Source organism: Podarcis melisellensis (assembly GCF_964234715.1).
Source record: "Podarcis melisellensis genome assembly, chromosome: 11".
NCBI lineage: Eukaryota > Metazoa > Chordata > Lepidosauria > Squamata > Lacertidae > Podarcis > Podarcis melisellensis.
In genome coordinates, this window is record NC_138543.1 from 28007018 (window position 1) to 28016100 (window position 9083).

Below are 9083 nucleotides of genomic sequence, written 5' to 3' on the forward strand. Positions count from 1 at the left end.
ATTTAGAAAATAAAACTAGTTTGATTTCTGTAAGTGTTTGTGAAAATGACTCCTCTTTATTTACGAACACATTATTCAGAACTTCTGGGAAATTCATCTGCAGAAATGCCATTGAAATTAATAGGTGGTGTCTCTATGCTAAGGGAAGAGGATTCAGTTGCCTTCACGAACACACTTCTCTTGTTATTAAAATCACTACACATATATTTTGTATGTGGTTAGGAGAGGCCTTGGTTTCAACAAATGGGTCTACCACCCTCACATGTGGCTTCAGCAAGCTTTATAATAATTTTACCTATCCTTTCTACTTCTAACTTTCCCTCAGAAGGAGATTCCTTTATGAGCTTTCCAACTGTTATTCAGTACGGAGGGGAATACCATCTTCCTTTCAATCACCAACTGGGCCCACATAAAATGCACTAAGAAGTCTTTATACATACATGGCGCGCACACACACACACGATTTAGTTACATTCCACAAGGTCAAAAATCAACATCAAAAGCACAAACACTTACTGGATTCACGCCTTACTTATCGGAAATCACCACACACAGTCAAATAGTGGGTGACTCATACCTGCTGTTTCTTGACTCTGGGTTAAGCCAGGAACATAAATAATGTCAATCCGCTCAAGTAAATTTTACACAGATTACATCTGAATTGAGTTATATGGCATGCTTTATTTTACCCAACAACTGAAATCAAGTCATCTGTCAGAAAGATTTTTTTAAGGGTGAAGAGTAAAATAAGGAAACAGACAATGTCTTCATGGTTATAGTGTGTCTTCTCTTTTTTGGCTTTGCCTTAAAGGCCACATAATTATTAAATATGAAATGATAACTTAATTCATATAATGCCACCACTCTGCTGGAGTAAAGGAATCAGCTTCTTCAAGGCAGCATTTATAGCCCTGGCACCTTCCTTTAATGTTCCTTATTTCTAACATTTATTTTCTCCTCAGAACCAGTGTATTGCAAAATATCTGACCATAATGCTCGAGTTCCTTAATCTACAGACTGATAGGATCCGGCAAGAAGCAGCAGCATGAAGATGGTTGAGTTAACCATGTTTCTTCTTCTTCTGTTTCCCATAGTGCGCTCGCAAAAAGTTGCATGAACAGGTTTATCTCGTTTTGGTGTGTTGGATCCACTTCATCCCGACTGATACACATGGGACAATGCACTTCATTCCATATGATGTAAATGATGACTAACTTGTACTATTGATTTTAAAAAGTAAAGGTACCCCTGACCGTTAGGTCCAGTCGCGGACGACTCTGGGGTTGCGGCACTCATCTCACTCTATAGGCCGAGGGAGCCAGCGTTTGTCCACAGACAGCTTCCAGGTCATGTGGCCAGCATGACTAAGCCGCTTCTGGTGAACCAAAGCAGCGCACGGAAACGCCGTTTACCTTCCCGCTGGAGCGATACCTATTTATTTACTTGCACTTTGATGTGCTGTCGAATTGCTAGGTTGGCAGGGGCAGGGACCGAGGAACGGGAGCTCACACCGTCGTGGGGATTCGAACTGCCAACCTTCTGATCGGCAAGCCCTAGGCTCAGTGGTTTACACCACAGTGCCACCCGCGTCCCTACTATTGATTTTAGTGAGACCTAAATTCAACAAACTTTGTTGGGATCCAACCCAATGAATTTATGTGTGTTGCTGGTCTTCAGTGATGCAGATATTTAGTGTTAATTAACAGGATTCACTTGTGTCTCTTGCTTCAGCACATGCCTAGGCATGTTTCATCCTTGCAGTCAGCACATTACCCTTGGGTAATGCTTAACTTGAGAAGAAACAGCTCATATAATTTATAGCAGCAGCTTCTCATTGGGGTTTTCTTTAGGTTTCCCCCTACCTATTCTTTGAATGATCAGCATCACTTTGAATCCTACGGATAGCTCTCATATATGTGTGCATATGTGCATGTGTGCATGCACTGATAGGCTTCAGTCAGTTACTAATATGCTGTTTGAATGTCTACACTGCATCTTTGCCAATAAGGTATTAAAACCACGGCACCTAGCAGATCATCTACAGCCAAGTTCAAAATGCAGATTGAAAGCTAAATGCTCCCACAATGTGCACGATGTGTATTATTTACTGGTATTCTCTGGACTAAGAATTAGCCTAGGTGTTAGCCTGTGCAAAATGCTTTTCTGAAGTTAGATTTTCATTTGTTCATTTTCCAATGATTTTTTACAATGCGCAGGCCATACGAATCTCAGATAATGGCCGAAAACTTAAATCTGTGCCTACAACACCTGAAAAAGAAATCTAATTCTGATTTGTGAGTGTGGTTCAGGTAACTGACATTCAGAAATGGGTTCATACAAGAGCGCTGGCATTTTTTATTATTATTCTCTGTTCCAGAGTTCCTTTTAATGCTTTTGAAAATAAAGTTTAAATACAATCAATTGACATGCAGAGATGTTTGTTCCCGTTTTTGAAGATAAAGAGCTCCTTCTCTTAAAAGAAATTGTAGCAACCAAATACAAAATGCTATTTTTATTTCACAAAATGAAATGTAATTGTTTAGAGCTCCCCCCCTTACAAGAGCACTTTGTAACCAAAGGGAAGAAATATAGTGCAATCTGCTATGTTTAATGATGACAAAATATCTTTAGATTGTATCTGGTTTTGAGCATTGCCACCTCCACCTCCACTGAATATCATGTCCTGTAGATGCAGCCTCCAGACAGGTGAGATTCACATTCCCGTAATGTGCTGTCCTGTGGCTGTGGGTAGATTGTGTGCCTCCCCTGATAGAATGGTCAAGCTAATTCTAGGAGACATGACAATGAGTCCATGGGAAAGAGCCTTGCAATTGGCCCCACCCATGTGGATGCATCATTGACAAATAGCTTCCATCCATGTGGGAAGGCATCAAAGATGACTGACTCTCAGATGGTTGGCTGCTGCATCAGTAGAGTTCTGAATGCTAAGGAGTGATGGGGAGCTCACTCCCTTGGACCACCAAAGGTTTTGAAGTATGCGAGAAGCAAGATACCTCGCTCAATTCTCTCTCCTTTATGCCAGTTTCGGATACAAATGAAAGCAACGAGGGCAATGAAATCTCATTGGGGTAAATGCCATTTTAGATACCAGAGACTGAACAAAATTGACCAAATATAATATTGGTGGGATCCCTCCACTACATCCAAAATTTAGTTCCAAATCCCCTTTTTTTGGTAGCAGTTCTAAACATGTGGCAGTAAATTACAGTTTTTGTGTTTCAGCTTATTACTTTTCAATGTTTCTGCCAAGTGCATAAAAGTAAGTATCTGAGGGACATCTGAGGGACACCACGAGTCCCTGCATGAAGTGCACATTGATCCTCTGTGCTAAAAAGCTGCATTTTCATACAGAACTAATGAAGAAGTTTCTAACTTAGCCACTTTCTGATATGCTCTTTTTCGTGAGCACGGAGGAGGTGTTTTTAAAACAAAAACAAACAAACAAACAAACAAACAAACAAATATGCGGTCAGGAGTGCAGACAGGCCTGTAGTTTGAGAAGCAACTCCTCAAATATCTTCCTATTATGAACTTCAAGTGTGGGGCACTCCCATACCTTTCAACATTTCTCTGATGAAAATAGTGACACCCTAAACAACAACAGCAAAAACAACAACATCCCACCCATCTAACTGGGTTGCCCCAGTCACTCTGAGTGGCTTCCAACATACATAAAAAATAATAAAACATTAAACATCAAAAAAAACTTCCCTATACCTTCAGATGTCTTCTAAAGGTTGTATAGTTATTTATCTCCTTGGCTCGGATGTTGCATAACCTGCAACATTTCTCCAATGAAAATAAGGACGTCCTACCATACCGAGGAAACAGGTGGCACTGTGATCTAAACCACAGAGCCTAGGGCTTGCTGATCAGAAGGTCTGTGGTTCGAACCCCGCAACAGGGTGAGCTCCCGTTCTTCGGTCTCAGCTCCCGCCAACCTAGCAGTTCAAAAGCACATCAAAGTGCAAGTAGATAAATAGGTACTGCTCTGGCGGGAAGGTAAATGGCATTTCCGTGTGCTGCTCTGGTTCGCCAGAGGCGGCTTAGTCATGACCTGGAAGCTGTATGCCGGCTCCCTCGGCTAATAAAGCGAGATGAGCGCCCCAACCCCAGAGTCGTTCGCGACTGGACCTAATGGTCTAGGGTCTCTTTACATTTACCTTACCGTACCCTCCAGCATTTATCTGATGAAAATAGGGATGTCTTAAGAAAAAGCAGGATATTTTGTGATCAAATCAGAAACTGGGATGGCTTCTGTAAATCCGGGACTGTCCCTGGAAGATAGGGACACTTGGAGGGTCTGCCCTCCACCCCACATTTAGATTGGGACTGTGCTGGGAGCAAAGGGTTAAAGCTCCCCCTCCATGGCCTTGATCTGGCTTAAGCTCCTATTTGTTAAATAAAATCATGCTAGCTGCCATAGTGCAAAGCTAAATGATGAGAATAATGCCATGTCTAGTTTGGTCCCAAGAGAAGATCTGCACTGGCTTTGTAAAATGTATTTTACACCTACACTTCCCATCTTCCTTTAAGTACGTTAGAAAATGTTTTATTTGCAGAATTGGGAACATCAGTCGTTCATATTGAGATTTTTCTCCACCTCTGCCTAAGTTCAGTCCTTCTATTTACTTTCTGTGTTTCACAGCACATGCTGTTGTTTCAACATTTCATTTGCGGAATCGAAATGGAGGAACAAATAAAGGTACAAATTGTGAAGTATAGCCAGAAGGCTTTGACAGAAAGAACAGCAGGACTACTTCATCTTTATAGCATTTGATTCAGTGACACTGCAACTGACAAGGTTTCTGCTCTGAGCATTTAATTCTGCAATTTAAAGTACTATTCAACAAAACATAAAAGGAAGTATGTCTGATTCAGTGGTCATACACATTCTTCGCAAAATATAATGTGACATAAACCCTATTGAATATGATTTTACTGTTAATGTTGCTATTTTGCTACCTGTCCAACTGCTATGCATATGTATGAAATACAGCTATTATTGCAGATTGCAGGTGCTGGGGCCTCAATCTTTATCAGTGAGCAATTAACAATCCATTATCTGCAATAGGAAATGAGCTCCGGGGTTTTAAATTCACCACACAGTTGTCCATAAACTGTGTTTATGTTGCGCAAATGAAACAAAAAGTAACAGCACAAGGAGTAGATTATTCTGAAACCAACCAATATTGTTTGGTCATCACATTCTTTTCCCATTCCATTATATTCTGCTAACTACCTCTTGCCTCATCAGGTTGGGGGAGAATGAAAAGCTTTTGTAGACCGATATGAATCCATAGAAAAGCTGTCGAGACTTTGAATGAGGACCGTTATGGCTTTCATAATGGCTTTTGTAATTGTGTTTTAATATTTTGTCCTACTCAACCTTTTTAGATAAGGTAAAGAAAGGTAAATGAGTATGCCAAAATCAAACAGCAGGCCACCCATTTATTTGTATTTAAGAAGGTTTCTGGGTTATTATATAAAGATTTACACTGTACTGCTTTTATAATTTTGGAGTAAATAATGGGAGAGAAACTACACAGTAACAGTTAAAGAGGAAGAAATGGCTTAGGTTGCAATCATGTGAGTGCTTACGGGGAAAAGCTCCAATAAATGATCAATCAATTACGCGTCACTTCCAAAAAATCAGCTCCCATGGTTGGACTTGCTTCTGTGTAATTATGGATAGGATAGGGGAAAATAAAAGTCATGGCATCAATTATCTTGGTAATCATAAGATTCCTAAAAACATGCCAGAATCAACCAAAAAGTTGGTCATGCAGGAGCAACTTCATTGCACTTTTGCATGAACACTAACTCATAGAGTAATTATGTGTCTCTGCGTGCAGGGAAGTCCCTAACTCACAGGAGGTTTGAGACCCATCAACTACCCTCATCTGGATTAGGCAAGCTGTTAAAGCCATTCCCAGGGTGTGGCCGCTGTCACATGCTGACAGCTTCTAGGAGCCACAGGTGGGAGCTGAATGGAGGGAGGGGACGAGAGGTGGACAAACAGCCCCAGAAGGAGCACAATGTGTCCCCCACCAGAGGCACTACTCCTCCCCTAACACCCCAACCCCCACAAACATGCCCATTCATTGTTTTTAATGGAGCTACAGATTTATGTTATTGACTGAGGCCAGCAGAGGCAACGGGTGTCTGGAGAGGACCAGGAAGAGGACCACTCCAATGAGACTGTCTGTGGACACACAATACCCTGATTAGTCCATATTATGAGATTGGCTGGCCTCCCTGCCATTCTCTTAGGCTGGTCCACCAAAGCACCCGGACAACTTTTCCCCATGCACCACTATCAGTCACCACTGAAGTGTTCCCTCTTAAGACCAGCTCTTTTCTTGCAGCAGCACAGCACCTATTTGCTGTTTTCAACATCTGGATATACATGATAGTTTCTGAGGTGTAAGGCAATACAGTGGTACCTCGGGTTAAGTACTTAATTCGTTCCAGAGGTCCGTTCTTAACCTGAAATTGTTCTTAACCTGAAGCACCACTTTAGCTAATGGGGCCTCCTGCTGCTGCTGCACCGCCAGAGCACGATTTCTGTTCTTATCCTGAAGCAAAGTTCTTAACCCGAGGTAATATTTCTGTGTTAGCAGAGTCTGTAACCTGAAGCGTATGTAACCCGAGGTACCACTGTACATGTGTTTCGTTATTTGTCTGTTCGAAACATTTATATCTTACCTGCCCAAGGCTCAAGTCAGCTTTCAACAGTTCATAAACATTAAAAGTAACATTAATAGCAATAATAAATAAATACCATAGAATCAACAGTGGCAGAAACACAGAGCCTCAAATAATGCCCACATAGCAGCCCCAGGCCTTTCAGAGGATGTACATTGTGCATTGTCTCTGAAAAGCTGAACAAACAGACCTGTTTCAAGCTCCACCAATGGAGTCATTCCACAGCCTGTGAGCAGCTATGGTAAAGATCCTTACCACAGACAGCATTTCTAGCAGTCTGGATGCATGGAGCAAGATGTAAAGAGTATCTGGGCTCATATAAGGAGAGATGGTATCTGAGGAAATGGGGGTCTCAGGCCATAAAGAGCTTTAACAGTAAGCGCCATGTGGAAATGTCACCTAGCCTGTCCTACTCTTCCTAAACTAACCTTCAGCCTTGAGGTGAGGTGGAAAATGCTGTCCCATTACCAGTGCTGAAGTAAGATTCAACTGTCAGCCTAGCTGGCCTTTGTATAAGTCCACTTACCCCCTTTTAGGGGTGCGGCGACTTTGCGGAATGGCCAGCGCCTCTCCTCCATGATGCAAGGCTATGTGTCAGGGTCTGATCCTTGCTAGAGCATGAGCTTCGGCTCTTGTTCCCGGCTTGAAATCCTGCTCTGTGACAGCCTGCTGAATTGGCAAATGGCAGGCTGGCTTGGAGGGCTGGGCTATCGGGGGTGGACTTGAGGTCCTTCAGGTCCACTCCTGGGGGGATTTAAAACAGCCCGCTTCAGCCCCCGACACCCAGCTCTTGTTTGTCAGATCAAGATTGCTGGACTTTGTTGGATCACGTTCAGCGCAAGATCAGGGGATTTTTCTCGATAGCAAGCGTGGGATCTACGAGTGCGGCCAGTGTTGAAGTAAAATTCAACTGTCAGCCTGGTTGGCCTTTGTACAAGAATTTGGGGAAAGGTGCTTTCTTTTCCATTGCCTCAGGTGGCAAAATGTCTTGGGCTGGTCCTGCACTTTACAAAACATGAAAAGAATTAATTTCATGTGCTACATATATCTTGTCTTCTTCTTTCTAGATAAGATTAGCATTAAGTGTCTAATAATCACGAGAGAGACTGTACAACAAACACACAAATTGCTTGGATACAAAATAACTAGCAGATGCGAGCTGAAACAAGCTGAGGCCAAATGTGTACAATTGACTCTCTGTTAGTCCTTGATCCACCTACACAGCCACAACACCTCCTGCCAATTATTTGACTTAAGGTTTTCATCATCTCTTCTCCTCTTTGCTGTCCTTCATATTGACATGAATAGCTTTCACAGATGCCTGTGCAGTGGGCATTATTAACATTCAACAGTGTATTATCAACATCACTGCTGCATCTTTGAATTTTTTGGGCATTCACACATATGCGTGGGATTGCCAGCATTTGCATGCTTGACAGCCACCAAATCTGAGACATTAATAGTCACACACACACACACACACACACACACACACACACACACACATCCCAGGTTCTGAATTTGTTCTACAAACAAGATAGAAAAGGTAATTTAAGTAACTTCAAAACTACCTCGGCCAATTTGTGTGTGGTACATGCTCCCCCCAGCCCCCCAGTAAAGATTGCTTATTACTTGTACAATCTCCATTTAATTTTTGGTTGTTTTGGCATCCTGTTGCAATCTGTGCTCAGCTTCCAGACTGTGTTGTAGGAAAATGGGTGTTTTGCCAATCTCGCCACTATGTTCCTTAGCACTAGCACTAAATGCTTTGTGGGGATCATGAATAATTTTGGAAATCCCCATCTGAGTTGTTGACACAATCAGCACCTTTCAGTTCCATCTGATTTTTTTTTTTTTAAAAAAACCATATATCTGAAGTTGTACATTGTTAGGTATTTAGTCATTTCTGAGAACACCCTGCATTATACTGCAGAAGGATAGCACATGCTGTGTGCAAAAATAAATAAATAAATAAATCACACATTTTCCTCACTTGAATAAAAAGAAAGTGGGTGACTACAACTCCCATCAGCCAAAGCCATCATGGATTATGCAATGTTAGAAGTTCAAAGTTGAAGACATGTTGAAAGCATGAGAGAATACACTGAAACACTGGGCGTATTCCAGCCAAAGTTAATAACTTTTAAATCTCATTTATTTCATGGGAGACATTTGGGAACATGCTGAACTGACTTTCTGAGATGAATGGGACTTTATGCTGCTTAACATTGGCAGGATTGAGCCCACAATATCAGGAAATGAAAACTGAAAATAATTATAAGAAAGATATGCCAGCACAGATGTAGTCTTTAAAGGAGGTCTTCTCATGTTTTGACTTATGCTGCTCCATACAC

At 41.7% G+C, this 9083-nt stretch overlaps 1 long non-coding RNA gene across 1 annotated transcript; it reads left to right on the forward strand.

The window, feature by feature from the left end:
- Nucleotides 1-2893: 2893 nt before the first annotated feature.
- On the forward strand, nucleotides 2894-4897 carry LOC309379938. The gene is made up of 2 exons (XR_014172690.1): nucleotides 2894-3089; nucleotides 4670-4897. It is a non-coding gene; the product is annotated as an uncharacterized lncRNA (long non-coding RNA).
- Nucleotides 4898-9083: the final 4186 nt, after the last annotated feature.